This window comes from Zingiber officinale, chromosome 3B (assembly GCF_018446385.1).
Source record: "Zingiber officinale cultivar Zhangliang chromosome 3B, Zo_v1.1, whole genome shotgun sequence".
Classification (NCBI taxonomy): domain Eukaryota; kingdom Viridiplantae; phylum Streptophyta; class Magnoliopsida; order Zingiberales; family Zingiberaceae; genus Zingiber; species Zingiber officinale.
Genome location: NC_055991.1, coordinates 34,274,101 through 34,288,481, shown reverse-complemented (window position 1 = coordinate 34,288,481; position 14,381 = coordinate 34,274,101). Strand labels below are relative to the sequence as shown.

At 37.8% G+C, this 14,381-nt stretch overlaps 1 long non-coding RNA gene across 4 annotated transcripts; it reads left to right on the top strand.

Annotated features, from left to right (window-relative positions):
• The first annotated feature begins 7,273 nt into the window (after positions 1-7,273).
• LOC121968195 lies at positions 7,274-8,322 on the top strand. Of its 4 annotated transcripts, none has more exons than XR_006107990.1 (5): positions 7,274-7,576; positions 7,642-7,734; positions 7,826-7,932; positions 8,019-8,084; positions 8,279-8,322. It is a non-coding gene; the product is annotated as an uncharacterized LOC121968195 (long non-coding RNA). The 4 variants fall into 4 exon arrangements; XR_006107991.1 differs by having other exon boundaries at positions 8,008-8,084; positions 8,279-8,307; XR_006107993.1 differs by having other exon boundaries at positions 7,826-7,937; positions 8,279-8,305.
• Positions 8,323-14,381: the final 6,059 nt, after the last annotated feature.

Genomic DNA, 14,381 nt, shown 5'->3' with positions numbered 1-14,381 from the left:
AGTGGAACTTTGATTACTCCACTTCCGGGGTGGCTTCTTCTTCTAAACCTTCTTCAACCACCAGGAATTAAAGGGGAGTTGATTCCAATTTTACTTTTTCTTGCATTTTAATTCTTGTTTTGTATCTAATAAATTCTTTATACGTTTTCTTTAGTTTCATACTTTGCAATTACATTTTACTTCCATACTTTGCATTTAGTTAGGTTTCATAGCATGTCATTCGAATAAAATTCTCCGTGGAATCTTCTAGTAATATTTTTAAGATGGTAAAAGTGTCTTAAATTTGATCATCAATTTTAGGTCATGTGACATGATTGGATACTCTACTTAATGATATTGGTTAAAATGGTGGTTGATTCCAATTTGATTAATTGAGCTTGATTGCATGATAATACCTAGAGAGGACCACTTTAAGCCTATACTCTATTATATTTTTGTGTGGCATGTACTCACAACAATTAAACTCTAGAACTTGCTTAGCTTCTTTTCAAAGTCACAATATCATATGTATGCATGGAAATGAAGGGCATTTATCATTCTTGCTTCCTCATAATTTCCAATTTCTTTCCTCCTAATTTTCTTGAAACATTCTTATCTAGCATTCTAAATCTTGATCATTTTTGCTTGTCATTCTTCTTTTATTGAGAGTTTGGTTGAATTCTTGATGAGTTAGATTGTTAAGATGGACAAGGTTTTAAGTGTGGGGGAGAGATGATGAGATGATAAATATTTTGTCACAATTACTTGATGATGGAATTGTTGCAGAATTTAAATTGTAACTATTGGGTGGTTGAAAGATCTGTACAGTCAGATTGAGGCAGTAGTTTTGAAGAAATGAAGACAATTTTGGTTACTTGATACTATAACAGTGAAGGAAAAAATTGAAGGAATAGGTTAACACATGTTTGGTGTAGAATTTGTTGGGATCAAATCTGTTATTTTCAAATCACCAATGGGAGCATGTTCCGGCTGTCAAGAGAGGAGTATTAGGTGTAGATGGAGAAAAGTTGAAGGAATACAAAGAGTTTAACCAAAATCTGATAATGCAGTAATTAATACAATTTCTGAAATGTTGGTGGCTTGTCCAATATGAGTGTTCTCATCAGAAAACTATGAAATTCAAGGTTGGCATTAATTGGAGGCTTAATGAGGAAATCTAGAGGAATTAAAGATCAAGGTGATAAAAAAATGAAATTTTGGAAATATCTAGCTGCTGAGTTGACATAATGAAGTTGTTCAATGCTGAACATTAACCAAAATTCTGTGCCACTTTGGAAAATCCAGTTATTCATGGAAAATTTGAAATTCAGCTGATATTTTAGCATTGATAAATGGTTATCTTCCTTTTTCAGAGTTTACAATATTTTTAGACAGGGAATTTGATACCAACAGAAACATAAAGCTAAAACTGGAAGTTGAAACAATTCTGCAGCTTGGGTTTTGGACGGTAATTGCAGCAAGTGGAAGTTAAATTTGAGCTGAATTTTTGTGCTATTGCAAGAGAAGAGGTTAAGTCTTACTACCAGCTATCTTCCAGGGCTTATTAGCTAGAAAATTTTACTGAAATATCATTGAAACATCAAATTCCTGATAACTTATAGATTCTGCACAATGATAGTGTGAATCTGTCTTCAACTATTCAGATTCTGCTTCAATAATGAAAGTATCACAAGGTTTGATTGGATACTGTGGAATGATTGAGCAAGGTGATTTTGATCTGCTGGTAACCTGTTATGGGGAGCAAGATTCGAAATTGATTTGGTAAGCATCATTTCAATTATGAAGCATTTGAAGGAAGTATCATTTAATCTAAAAAGAAGGAAGGAAAGGCATTTAAGAGCTGTTACCAATGTGCCATTTTTCCAGGAAGTTAATTATAAAGATGAAACCATAATCTGAATTTCTGAGTTCAAAATTCATTTTAAGCTCCTGTGCAAGTTCTTTTTAAGCTCTTTACCACCAAAACTTTGAATCAAGCTCCTGCCAGTCCAGTAGTGAATGATACTTCTCCTCAAGATGGAATTTTTATTAATTAATTCAAGAATTCCATAGTAATGGAAGGGTTGTAGGTTCTCTCTAAATTGAATGACATTAAGTTGCAATTAATGAAAATGAGTATATAAGGAGTATCACTAATGCTATGGAATACAGTAAAAGTGCAGTGAAAAGAAGAGTTTCAGCAATGAAGGGATATTGAAATGCAGAGCTGGAATATGGAGATGCATTTTGTATCAGATTGTATCTAGAATCAAGAGTAGCAATTTAATCAGAGAAAGGACCAAGTGAAGCTCTTGTTCTAGCATTATTATTTGGTGTTTCTTTCTCTACAATGCAATTGCTTCCAAGAAGAAATGCAAGGAGCAGAAAGTTGCTGGATTTTATTATACTACTATATTGATGAACACGAGAGAGAGTTGTAGAAAGTGTAATGATTAGCTATAAATGAAGCAGAATGTTGGAGGCTAGTATAAAGGCAGTAATCAGAATTTGCAGATGCAGAAGCATGAATCTGCAGGAAATTGAAAGCAAGAAAGTTAGAAATGAAAATATTCGGTGCCAGATGCTAATGTTGTGTATGACCATCAGAAGTGTGAAACTGAGTTTAAAACATAAATGCTCGGGTGAAGTTTGAAAATGGATTTTGAAATTCTGAATACTCACAATTTTTGTACGTAACTGAAATCTAGAAACTGAAAATGAATCAAAGTACTGAAGTGAACCATGGAAAACACAGAAATAGAGGAATTAAAAATCAAGTCCTGATTAAGGAAAGGAAGGTTGAGATTCTGTATATTACAAGCTGCTGAAATTGAAAAGCTCAGGGAACTGAAATTGCAATTTGCTGACACCCTACATAATTCTGAAAATGCAGAATTTGTTTGATACGCATCATATTAAGTTGATACATCCATTTCAGTAAGAAATAAAGCACTGGAAAAATATAAAATTTTGTTGCTGAATTTTCTAGGAACTGACCTCAAGCTTTTTCATATCAGTGCCAAATGAAACCCTGTTCCAAGCTTTTGACACTAATTCTGATTTGTAGGCTTCTTTTAAACCAATTGCTGATCACAAAACAGAAAAAGAAAAACAGAATGCTACAGATCAGTTTTGGGAACTGATGTCTCAACTTGGATTAATCTTGATGAGTTATTGTTCGAGATGGATTTAATTTGTGCTCAGATTTGTAGCTGGAAATTTTCTAAATTGCATCGAGTTTTTACTATGTTTCTTGATCAGTGAAGAGTTCAAGTAAAGTCAGAATTGTGTAAGTTGAATTCTTTATAACTTGAGTTGGTATCCCTGTTTAATTTTGAATCTGGATTTTAGCATGAGTTAATAAGATTTGCCAATTGATAAATGAAACTACAGTGAGTTTCTTTGGCATTATATGGCAAACTCAAGCTTGAAGTGAAAAGGAGCAGAAAGTTCAGAATTCTGTGTGAAGTTCTGAAAGAGTTGAAAGCTTTGCAAATCCAGAAACCAAAAATGACATCAAAGAAAGGAGAAGCTTGGATGGAGTTTTGTATCGTGAAGCAGCAAATGGGATTTTGGCATCAACAGCTTCTATCAAGATTCATTTCAGTTACTGAAATGCATAAAATAGTAGTGACACTTAAAAGCAATTGAAGGCTGCATTTTGGGTTGAATGAGAAGAATGAATGAAGCTAGTGATGGTTGATGGGAAGTGATACTCAATTCAAAGAATGGAATTTCAGATCTGAAATGGAATAATGAAAACAAAGGAAATGATGTTGAAATGACAGGAATGGATATAGAAGCATTCTGCAGAAATGAATTGGGTTTTTTTGTGCCAATTTAGGAAGAGAATTGTGATGAGTAAAAGTTGTTGGGATATAGAAAGCTTTCAAATTTGCATTTTAAAGGGTTTTAAGAGACAAGATAAATAAGTACAGAAGTTTATTGGGGATGAATGGTGACGAATTGATACAAAGTCCACAAGAGGAGGAAGAAAAACTTAAATCAGCAATTGGCAATGCAATGTGGAATTCAAAGCTATTTATTCATGAAAAATTTGAAAGCCAGCTGTTAATTTAGTTAGAGTTGGAATTGATTGAAGCTGAATTTTTACCTCATTGAATTGATACACCAAGAAATTATATGTTGAATGGTATTGATTTGTTTAACAGAATTGGTTTATGGAATCTGATTTCAGAGATGGACAAAGCTGCAAGAACAGAAAGGAACAACACAGAAATTCTACAGAATGAATCTGTAGTTGTTGATTAGCGGTAATGGGTACTCAAGTTCTAATCAAGGCATTGATGAATGAATTCTTTATCAAGTTTAATTCCTTAAGCAAGGTTCTAGTAGGTTCTGATCTCTGAAACTTAGATTGCTTCAATTCTGAAACTGTAATTGCATCAACTAGAATTATTGAAGCTAAAGTCAATTCATGTTATGTAGTTTTTGTGAATTCATTGGATGTGAATCTGAAAGAAGATATCTGTATTGGTTAATTGAGCAAAGATTATTGAGTTGTCTTAACAGATACTGCTGCAGGTGATCAATGAAGCTAATATTTATGAGTATAGAAGAAGAGAAGTTAACAGTAGGGAATGTTCAGATTGACAAAGAAACAGAGAAAGTAAGAAAATCTGCAGAATGAATATAAAGCAATGATTAAAGTGTGTCAAGAATTGGATAGTGGTGTGTTCTATTGCCCGAGACAGCCAAAATTTTAAGTGTGGGGAAGGGAACTCTTCTCCATAAGTTGAGTTGAGATTATTTGAGTTTCTAAGTGATGGAATTGAGGGTAAAAATAGTGAAAGAAAAAAAAATGGCAAATCAAAAGAGTATCAAGAGTGAAGATAGAGTATCAAGATTTTTTGTTGGCTATCAAATTGAAGGAGAGATTAGCTTGATATGTTGAATTGTTAAAAACAAATGGTATTCATCTCTTTATACATCAAAATGGTCAACTCATCAAGTATATTCCTCCAAAGCTCTTATCTTCTCATTTTCTTCATGAAATTCTTTTCTTTTGTCTATTTCATTCCCTTCTATTATTTTTTTTATTCCATTTCAATTCTTCATGATAAAATCCTTTTGATTCATGTATGCTATGTTTATAGTGGTAGAGAATTAGAAAATAAGCAAGCTTATGGTAGTGAAATATTGTGAGTGGCATTGAGTGAGCTCCACTAATATGCATTTTTTAGTATGAGGGCTAGAATAGGTGAATATCTTGTGAGATTGCAACTTGCTTAATTTTTCAATTGGATTGAAACTATCATACATACGGATTATTATTTGGATTGTATTCATGATTGTTTGTGATCTTTAGATGATCTTAGTTAAATTCTTTTTACTATCTTCTAGGTATTGCTAGGGGAAATTGTGTGGAAGTGATTTTTAGTTTTCCTTATTTGAACGGGGCATCCAAGACTAAGTGTGGGGGATTTGATAACCATGATTTAGCTATATTATTTTGATTCATAATGCATATTTTTGATGGTCTATTCATAGCTTAAACTCACATTTACATTACATTTTACAAATTACATTTGATTTTGAACTTAATTGCAAATTAGCCAATTATCATGGTATTTGATGCTAATATTTGATTATTATTTTGTAGGCATCAAAAGGGTTATGGACCCGATCAGATCAGGCCACATTTGGGCTCAAATCTAGGGCTAAACAAGTCGATCAAGCCTTGGAGTGTTTTGGACCGTCCATTGAAGATCAAGCAGATCGGAGCCATCCATTGAAGATCCGGCTCATCCAACCTAATGAAGAGTAGATCTGGACCGTCGATAAAGGTCAGTACTTTTGGATCATATTTTAGGCGATTCTCTACCGTTGATCAAGCTCTGAGAGTTCTTGACCATTGGATCAGATTTGGGAGGATTTAAATAGCCGCGAGAAGCTACAGTGAGCTTGGGCTCGGGCGTTCGCGATTTTCCACTGTTCCTACGTTTTCTTCCTCAGCGACGCCGAGTTCCCATTCCATATTTCATATCCGAGAGTAGACTTTCTTCTCCGACGGCGATCCTGAGCTGCCGGCGTCCATCTTCCGAGATCGGAGAGTGTTAGAGGGAGGTTTCTCGGCACGACTTGGAGTCTGTTTCATCGCCGCGATCCTGTGAGAGGGAGGTTTCTCGATCAGCGATCTTCGCATCCACCAGAGCTCGAAGGGAGGTTTCTGAGAGTCTCTGATCATCTTTCCGATCTCCATTCCACAGCAAAACTTGGACGATGTGGCCATTCGATCCGGTTTACGAATTTACAGATTCATGCTCTGTTCTTTGTTTGATGGGGTTACCAGTCATATGTGAGTTTGAGGGGAGGTTTCCAAGAGCTATGATCGTTCTCTAGTGATGGTTGGGAGCTTAGTTGATTGTTTGTTGGATGTTGGAGTGGAGGTTTCCAAAGACATATCTGTTGACAGCAGATTGATGAAGTTTGGTTACGGTTTGGGGTTGTGGAATGCTTTAGGTTTAGGTTTACTTTGAATTGTTCATCACTTGGCTCAAATCTATTGATCTGATTTACTTTCGTTGCTATTTTGTTCTGGTTTGAATTCCTTTTGCCATCCAATTTCTGAACTCTTATTTGCAAATCTGATTTGTTTAAATTACTGCAATCCAACCACATGTTCAGCTACTACTTAGTTTTGCAATCTATTTCCTATTTAGAATTCTTTATTTCAGTTTATAGTAACTCATGTTTAGCTAGTGTTTTGCCTTGATTGTTTAGCTACTAGCTTGGTTTTCTTTATCAGTGTTGATTTGGTTCTTGATCTTAGTGACTGTGAATTAATTTAGATGTCAGATGTATCACTTGATGTTCTTCATTGTTTACCTATGTATCACTTTGTAAAATACCGGAAAAAATGACGATTATTAATAAATGAATTTTCCGGAATTTTTGGACATTTTTCTGGAATTTTTCGGAGCTCGTACGGACGAGTTAACGGGATAAAAATGGGGCCTGGAAAAGCCTGTTTGGACGACCCATTTAAGCGAGGAATTGTTTCTTTTATAAAAATTCCTAATTCCTTTTTCTTTTTCATTTATTTTCTTCCCCCCCCCCCCCCCCCCGTGTTCCTTCTCTCCCGAGCCTCACTCCCGAACCCGACGCCGAGAAAAAAAAAGCCCTAACCGCCGGCGCCGGCGGTTTCTTCCCCCTGTGTCCTCTACCCTAGCCACCTCACGCCGCCACCATAGCCGACAGTCGACCGCCACTGAGCCCTGCCGAAGCCGCTGCCCTCACTGGACTTGAGCAGCGCTGTCGCCTCTGCCTAGCATCGCCGTCGCCGTGCCCTAGGTGCCGAGCGCCACTGACCACCGTAGCACCGCCGCACCTTTTACTCTAGCGCCAGCCTTCTGCCCGTGATGCTGACCCCCTCTGCCGCCGGTGACGAGCCACCTCTCCGACTTCCCTGTGCGCCGGCCGAAGTTTCCCTTCCTTGTGTCTCTGATCTAGAGTGATTGCGGCCTTGTTTCTGCCCTATGCGACGCCGCCTCTGTACACTATGCCTAGGTCGCCGGAAATCAAGAGCTTAAGAAGGTGACAGGGGGTAGTTGTAACCCGGCCAGTGGAACTGAAGGTGAGGGCTTAGGGTTTGTTTTTGTTTTCAATTCTGTGCTTTGATTCTTATCCTGCCGTGAGCAGCACTTGGGTGTGGGATGGCTAATTTAGTGTATAGGGTTTGGTGGACAGCGGCTTCACCAACTTCTGATTCTCGCTGTCATCATCGAAGAAGAGGTAATGGGAACAAATTATTACTGGACTTTAATTGTTAATAGAGTGTCTTGTGATTTCTTGATCATTTCTTCTTGATCCGGTTGGTGGACAGCAACTTGATCAGGGCAGTAGGTTGTTACGTCTGGCCAGTAGGTTTGATTTGGGGCTGTTGGAACTTGTCGTGGCAATCTTGCTTTGGTTGAGGGCATCAAGGAAGAGGTAAGGTCAGTAGGTTATGTTTTGAATTGAGTTATTTTGTTGATTAGTGAGTTTCCTTCTTGATTGTTTTGCAAGTGGATTTCCAGCCACTCACCTTGTTCCAGCAGCAAACACATTCCTTGATTATGGATTAATCACGGCCGTGAATTGAGGTAAGGTTTAGAGTTTTGATTTTCATGGTAGATTATTGCTAGTTGTGTTAGCAATAATTAATAACTTAAGTTTATAAGTTATATAATAGTGTAATCAGGATTAATGAAACTAACCCTAAATGATCAGTGGATTAGAAATTAGTTTAGCTATTTGTTTAAAAATTAAATTAGCTAAACTGTGCGAATTGATTCAGGACTTTGACGCGAGACGAGTATCTCGGAGTCAGCTTGGACCTTTCTATTTTATCGGAGGCGGGTACTTTTGACTTATAGTCTTTGATATGCTTAGTAATGGAATTAACGTGTTGCATTAATTGTGTTTCTTATTTGTTTCGGTTAATCACTGCCCAATATATATTACCTGTTTGTTTGATTGTGTGTTTACATATCGTACCTGATTTTTCATGCCCATGGGTAGTGATATAACCACATTTTACCATGTCAGGACCTAGGTTTGATACCCTATTTGATCAGTATATCATGATATGATTTATTCACTATGGTGGCCATTATTATATGTCCAGAGGTTGGTTTAGTTGATTACCAAGCTTGGTGACATGCACCATTTGCATGATCGCATGCTGTGCGATAGATTGCTCCATTATTGTTGAGCATTTTGCCAGTTTTCATCACTGTTCGGTGCTCCGTTGTGACGCTCATGGGTAGCTTGACACAGCGTGGTAGCACGTCAGTTTGGCTCTTCCGGTGCTCCGTTGGTCCGCTCATGGGTAGTGTGACGCAGCGTGTAGCACGTTAGAGATCCCTCCCCGTCATAGTGTACCGGGAGATGAGAGCATTGCGCTCCCCCATTTATGATTTGGGGTAGGAGTATGTGTGTACTCCGACAGCATCCCGTCCACTCGGTTACTCATCAGGGGTAGTGATGCAGAGTGCACGGTTGTCACAGCCCTACCCACTCGGTCCCACTTTTGTTATGAGTTGGCTGACTGGCGTCAGGGGTGACCATGACATTGGCATCATATGCATGATGCATTGATTGTTTGTGATTGTGTTTGTTGCATTTATATGCTACATATTGTTTGGATACCATGTTTGACATGCATACAGGTTTTCTATACCCTTCGGACTGTTTGTCCTTATACCGGGTCCTGGTTAGTACAGTATTCTCCTGTTTACTTCAGTTTGTATTCACCTTTATTGCATCAGGAGACTGTACGCATGATTAGTGCTAGGTGTTATTTCTTTACTTTGCATATCAATTGTACCTGCTGAGTGTTGGACTCACCCCGCCTCCATTGATGCTATTTTCAGGTTGATGCTGTCAGGAGAGAGTTCCAGATGCTGTTCCCTGCAGACCTCTGGTCATTATTGGTTTTCTTTTGGTTTCTTTCTGTTTTAGACTGTTGAACTTGTTATGTTTTGAACTCTTCTATTCATGGATATTGTATGGGTTTTATTGTGTCGATGGATTTGGTTATTGGATTTATTCTACTACATGCCTGCCTGGACAGCAGAAGAGGTAAGAAAAAAAAATCGGATTTGGGCTTTACGAGTGTAGTTGAGTAGGGTGGATTTCGAGTCAGAGTTCTTTATATTAATTGCGTGGTTGTGACAGCCAGAGGCTGTATATTATTATAAACTGTGTGTGATTGTTTACTTTATTGTCTGTTATGATTCTAACCGCCTGTGGCTGAGTATTTAGTGTTTGTAGAAATTTTTGGATTGTCCGCCGTACAGGGGAGATGTTGCCGAAATTTTCTCGGACAGGGACTCCTCTGGGGGCGTGACAATTTAGTGGTATCAGAGCGAGGTTACGATACTTGCTATACGTTTTGGATTTTTGAGATTTATCTGATACCAATTTATTTGGTATCAGAGCGCATGTTTTGCGATTCTTTGTTTACGTATTTTGGATTTTTGGGAAAATCTGATACCAATTTATTATTGGTATCAAAGCGCCAGGTTTGGGCGATACTTGTTTTTATTTGTGTGATACAGATTTTTGAGATTTGGCTGATACCAATTTATTGGTATCAGAGCGGGTTATGATACCTGCTTTTAGTATTCTGGATATATTGTGCTAGCCCAAGTTGGCGGTTCAGACTGGGTAGTTATTTTGGTTCCGCGGATTTTCCATTACGTATATGTTTTGGACTTTTTGTTTCGGATTTATATGGATTTTCGGTGATTTTCATGTTCGGAATTTTGAGGTCAGAAGTTGGGGACTGGACAGCGACGGAACATCTCCAGACGGCATATAGGTATGATGTTTAATTTTATAGTTTATGACAGGTATTAGCATTCTTTATTTAGTACTTGTCTGGATGTTGTAGCACATATTACATGTGATGGGTTATCCATTGAGCATGATTGACCTTAATAGATATCAAGGATTATTATCTCTAGTGATTTTCTTATCATAGCATCAGTAGTTTTATCTTCTGTTACTACTAGTAGGAGATGGAGGCACATACCAGTCTCTGCTATTGTTAGTTGGGTAGTGGATGACACTTACCTATTCCTGTTGACTTAGTCAGTTGAGTTTTTATACTCATATCTTTTGGATATTAGGGTACCCGATACGATGAAAATTGTTTATTGGGGAGTTACCATGTTTGATCATTGTTGAGAATGGTTTGAGGTTGAGGGATATTGTGAGATCAGATATTTTGATGTGTTGATTTCTAATGATTTAAGAGAGTAAATGTTATGTGGTTGTTGATGATCTTTTAGGGGATAACTATTTTGATGATCTTTTATTTGGGTTGTCATTGATGGTGATATAGTGAGTATCATGTATGGTGTTCACAGGTTGATGTTTATAGTTGATGATCAGATTATAAATTGGAAGCTAGAGAGTTTATGTGCCTATGAGATTTTTGATTTTAATAAATCTGGTTAATTGTGGTTAGTTAACAGGATGATAAAATTGATATTTGTTTCATCTGATATTGAACTATGTGGATAAATAATGATTTGATGTTTTGAATGCTAACTTACCCTCATGGAGAGTAGAGACTTATTCATCTGATATTAGTGGGCTGATATTTTTGAGGATAAAAAAAAAATGAGGGTGTCTCGATGATATTGAATTCTAGTTTTTTCTTTTGGGTCGTACACATTTATTCATATGATATTATGTGGATTGACATTCTCTAGTTTGAGATGATGTATTAGTGTTGAATTGACCCATGAACTGATTTAGTTATTTGATAATGTAGTATACCATTTGATCGTGGTTTGATATACCTTAGTTGCTTGTGGAGGATTAAGGTATTCTTGATTAGTTAGTAGATGAATGATTTAGTTTTGTTGGTTGATCAGTAGAGGATTGTCATACTCTATTTTTAGAGGTTTGACCTTTTAGGTTGTTTGTGCTTAGTTATGTATCTAGAGCACATTTGAGTACATGCTTTGTACTGACGTGGAAAGGACGGATTCAACCGTATATCATTGTCGGCTTGGATAGTTTATAGCGGATCGATGTATCCTATTCCATGAAGACTTTGACCATGGACTCTATATATCTGGTGGGATAACTTAGAGGGTGCATTGGGGTATATGGCCCCGCTGATGTAAGGAAGTGTAGAGCTAATTGCTTAACACTTATGGGATACACTCGTTACTAGTGTATACTGGAAGAGTACATTTGGATTTATGATGATAAAATCTTCCCATTAGATATAGTCTTGGTAGCATATGGCATTGACTTGCAATGTTATACCAGGGTGTGTATACCTTTCTTGTCCGATACTAGTTCCTTTGAACTTAGAGCAGGGTTGTTACTGGATGATTAGGCTACTTTATTTTGGGTTACTTTTGAGTGATGTATTCATGCTTGATACATATGCATGAATCTTGTTTAGATGTACCCGTAATCCATGAGTGTTGGTAGCATAAGGTTGGTCTCTTTGATTGAGCTGGTATGCTCATTTTACATGTCTATGTTGCATGTAATTTTGATTGTTATGTGTTGTAAGAGTCTTGTGGAAGACTGTCGATTTGCAAATAGTATATGTATCCATGTTCTGATATGGTTTGTAGGTTTCTTATGGATTATAGCTATGTAGTTCGGTGTATGTATCGGGAGGTATTATTGAAGATGTCTTGTTGATTAAATCCGAGATGTAGTATAAGTACATCGGTGGTGTTTTGATGGAGGCATTTTGTCGATTTAATCTGAGTTGTGATATGTACATATGTGTTTGGTGTGGTATTTGAGGTATCTTTTTGATTATGTTTGATTTGTGAGCGCACCTGGATTTAGTATGCTTTATTGGAAGTATATGTTGGTTATACTCTTGACATAGGTGTATATATGTCATATGAGTGTTGTTCGAGGTGTATTGTTGATTTTACCTATGTTGATTTTGTACACGGGTTCGGTATGCATTGTTGGAGGTATCAAGATGATTTATACCTATGTTGTGAGTATGTTTGGTGTATATTAATTGGAGGAATATGTCGATCATACATATGTTGTGTGAGCATGTGTGCTAGGTATATATTGGTAGCAGCATGATGATTTTACTTATGCTGAATGCAGAATGTGGAGTGACTGCATTATGTCATTTGTTGGATTAACTCATCAACTAATTCTTCTATCAGGGGATAACCCACTAGGATACTGATAGAGTTGATGATGGATTTGCTTAGTTTACTAGGTTGTTATAGCCTAGGTTAACCACAGTGATTTGTGGTAGAGAGATCTTGTACAGTCTCTAGCTGGATAGTTAGGTGCCTTTGGGTACTTATATATTATTTTGTGGTGGAGCGTTGCTCTCACATATTACGGATTGCTGGTAGCGGAGCATAGCTCCTATATTTATTGCAGATACCTATTTCAGACTATTTGTGGTAGAGCGTTGCTCCCACATATGTGATGTTTCCTGTGATGGAGCGTTGCTCTCACACTGGAGGATTTATTCTATGGTGATTTATGTTATTGATGATCAGATTTTTGACTTATTATCATAGATCTTATGGTTAGAAATGTCTGTGATACGGACATTATGTGTTTTGGTTTTTGGCCATATAGGCTTACAGAGACTTGATGATTTTGGTATTTCCAGGATGTTTGGATCGGATTCCATTGTCTTTGTAGACGATGATGTGATCTATTACGAATCAGCGGTGAGTCACGCACATCATCTTTGCATAGGATAGAGATGTTTCGATGAGAATATCTATATACGAAGTTCAGTAGTGCGTTTTGGGTTTGTCTTATGTGAGATGTTTGAGCCACACGGTCACCAATAGGAGTATACCGTGGTTTCACATGAGATCGAGGTTGTTACCGTTGGGAGTAGACAGAGTCTATACAGGAAGCTCGCAACTTCCTCTGTTTGGTTCGATATTTCCGGAGATACGTTGAGGGTTTCTCACGGATTGCTACGCTACTTACACGCCTGACCATGAAAGGTGTGAAGTTTACTTGGATTGAGGATTTCAAGACTAGTTCCTAGGAGCAGAAGCGGAGACTAATGTCGGCTTCGATTTTTGGTTTTTACCTTCTGGAGAGGACGGATTTGTCCTCTACACCGACACGTTTCTACAGGATATGGGTGCTGTTCTAATGTAGCACGGTAGAGTATTCTCATATGCTTCTCCGTAGTTGAAGGAGTATGAGAAGAAATACCCAGTTCATGATCTGGAGTTGGCCTCTATTATTTTTGCCCTGAAGATTTGGCGGCATTACCTGTAAGATATTACATTGAGATTCTCACTGATCATCAGAATTTTAAATATCTGATTACTTGGAAGGAACTTAATCTTCGATAGAGGAGATGGATGGAGTTCCTGAAGGATTATGAGTGTACCATTAGCTATCACCCGAGAAAAGCTAATGTGGTTGCCGATGTACTTGACCAGAAGTCCAAAGGGACTTTAGTTTGCCACCGAGTAGTGGTAACAGACTGGATTTAGGGTTTCTCCGAGTTAGACTTTGAGGAGCAGGGACAGACAGAGCAGGGTATTTTTGTTACCATAGTTGCTCAGTCGTTAATCTGGACGAGAATCCGAGAGGCCCAGTTGTTGGGACCTCATAGAGCTCAACGTGAGGCAAAGTGGTACATACTATCGGACAGAGGATGTTAGAGGCATAAGACTGCCAGAAGGGTTACGCTGACCGGAGTGGGAGACTCTTAGAGTTCTCCATTCGTGACCAGGTATTTTTGCGAGTTTCACCCAAGAAAGGGGTGAAGAGATTGGCCTCAGAGGTAAGCTAGCTCCGTGATACATTGGACCTTTCCCGATCTCGGAAAGGATTGGAGCAGTAGCTTACTGGTTGGCACTATCGCCGTCCCTGGCAGGCGTCCACGATGTATTCTACGTATC